The sequence below is a fragment of the Canis lupus genome, chromosome X (genome assembly GCF_003254725.2).
Source record: "Canis lupus dingo isolate Sandy chromosome X, ASM325472v2, whole genome shotgun sequence".
Lineage (NCBI taxonomy): Eukaryota > Metazoa > Chordata > Mammalia > Carnivora > Canidae > Canis > Canis lupus.
Genome location: NC_064281.1, coordinates 67,122,451 through 67,125,143, shown reverse-complemented (window position 1 = coordinate 67,125,143; position 2,693 = coordinate 67,122,451).

Below are 2,693 nucleotides of genomic sequence, written 5' to 3'. Positions count from 1 at the left end.
CCCTGCTTTCTTTTGAAGACCATTCGAGTGGTAAATGGTTCTCCAACCTTTTATTTTCAGGCTGTAGGTGTCCTTCTGTCTAAAATGAGTCTCTTGTAGACAGCAAATAGATGTTTCCTGCTTTTTTATCCAGTCTGAAACCTTGCGCCTTTTGATGGGGTCATTAAGCCCGTTCACGTTCAGAGTTACTATTGAGAGATATGAGTTTAGTGTCACCATGATATCTATTCAGTCCTTGTTTTTGTGGATTATTCCACTGAACTTCTTCTTAAAGGGGAATTTTAAGAGTTCCCCTTAACATTTCTTGCAGAGTTGGTTTGGAGGTCACATATTGTTTCAGTTGCTGCCTGTCTTGGAAGCTCTTTATCTCTCCCTCCATTTTGAATGAGAGCCTTGCTGGATAAAGTCTTCTTGGTTGCATGTTCTTCTCATTTAGGACCCTAAATATATCCTGCCAGACCTTCCTGGCCTGCCAGGTCTCTGTAGAGAGGTCTGCTGTTACCCTAATATTCCTCCCCATAAAATCAGGGATTTCTTTTCTCTTTCTGCTTTAAGGATCATTTCTTTATCTTTGGAATTTGCAAGCTTAACTATTAAATGTCAAGGTGTTGAACGGTTTTTATTGTTTTTAGTGGGGGATCTCTCTATTTCCTGGATCTGAATGCCAGTTTCCCTTCCCAGAATAGGAAAGTTTTCAGCTAGGATTTGTTCAAATACATATTCTGGCCCTCTGTCCCTTTTGGCACCCTCGGGAACCCCAATTAAACATAGGTTTTTCTTCCTCAGGCTGTCGTTTATTTCCCTTAATCTATCTTCATGGTCTTTTAATTGTTTGTCTTTTTCCTCAGTTTCCCTCTTTGCCATCAACTTGTCTTCTATGTCACTCACTTGTTATAACCCTCTTTAACCCTCGTTAACCCTCGTTGTTAGGACTTCTAGTTTGGATTGCATCTCATTCAATTGATTTTTAATTTCTGCCTGATTAGATGTAAATTCTGCAGTCATGAAGTCTCTTGAGTCCTTTATGCTTTTTTCTAGAGCCACCAGTAGCTGTATAATAGTGCTTCTGAATTGGCTTTCTGACATTGAATTGTAATCCAGATTTTGTAACTCTGTGGGAGAGAGGACTGTTTCTGATTCTTTCTTTTGAGGTGAGGTTTTCCTTCTAGTCATTTTGCTCAGTGCAGAGTGGCCAAAAGCAAGTTGTATTGGGAAAAGGAGAAAAAGAGAGGAGAGAAAGAAGGAAAGAAGAGAGAAAAAGAAAAAAGAAAAAAGGAAGAAAAAAGAAAGAGAGAAAGAAAAAGAAAGGAGAAAAAGGGTAGGGGAAGGAAACAAATCAAAAAGCAAAAAAAAAAAAAAAAAAAAACCAACAGCAACAACAACAACAAAAAAAAACCCACCGGGGAGTATCTTTTGATTCTGTGAACTTTAAGTCCCTTTTCTTCCCCTGGAAATTGTCGGTCTAGCTGGTCTTCTGGGGGAGGGGCCTGTTGTGCTGATTTTCAGGTGTTAGCACTTGGGGGAGCTGCTCGGCCCCCTGCCTGGTGCAGGGCTCAGTGGGGGTTGTTTACCCCGTGAGGCCCCTGGAGGAACAACCACAGTGGCTGAGGCAGCCATGGAGCCCTGGATTCAGCTCCCGCAGTAACTACAGAGCTCTCGGTCTGCTGGGTCTGGAGGCTCCGGGGCGAGGCCGCTGATCTGCTCAGCTCGGGGCAGGAGCGTCCTCGCTGTCCTGGGCCCTCCAGGCCTCTGCCTGTCCCGGGGGGGAGCCGGATCCTGGGCTGTGTCCTGGCGCTTGTGCTCCGGAGCCTGCGCTGTTGGGTTCGCGCTCCCGGCCGCGCATCCCCCTCTCCTTGGAGTGGCCGCCTGAGCCCCTTCAAGCTGCTCCCGGAGCCGCGCAACCCCCTCTCCGAGGAGCCGCCGCCCGAGCCCCTCCGAGCTGCTCCGGGTCCCGCCGTGTGGGCTGCAGCCCTTTAGGGAGCTCGGCGCACTCTCCGCGGGGCACAGTTGCTCTGTTACTGTCCCACAGAGCCTGAGGGCATCCCTGCCCTCCTGGGGTCCTGCTCCAACTCCCTGCGAGCGCCTTTCCACCGGGAAGATTGGTGAAGCTCCTGCTTCTCCAGACGGAGCTCTCCTGTCCTGGGGTCACTCGCCCAGGCCTTAGCCTCCTCGCGGGGCCCCTCCCCCTTGGAGGCCTTTTGTTTCTTTCTTTCTTTTTCCCCGTCTTCCTACCTTGATAGAAGCGCAAACTCTTCTCACTGTAGCATTCCAGCTGTTCTCTCTTTAAATATCAGGCCGAATTCATAGATTTTCAGGATAATTTGAAGGTTTTCTAGGTAATTTGGTGGGGACAGGTGGTTTGGAGACCCTACTCTTCCACCATCTTGCCCCTCCTTACTGGAACCTTTTTCATTTGATTTTGGGTGGAGTATATGTTTTTGTATATGTGATGTTCTTAAAGCAGTGCCAGGAACATAGTAAACTTTTTCTTAGTAATTATTGATTATTATTATTATCATTAATATTCTTTTCAAACTTGCATAACACTGTCAATCCACACCCATATTACTAATGAATTCCTATGACTCTTTAGCTTCCCGTAAAACATGTTTGAATCTGGAGCATTCCTTCTCTTTACTCAGGAAAAAGAATAATATAAGCCAATATAAGTGTCCAATATATATAGTCCCTTC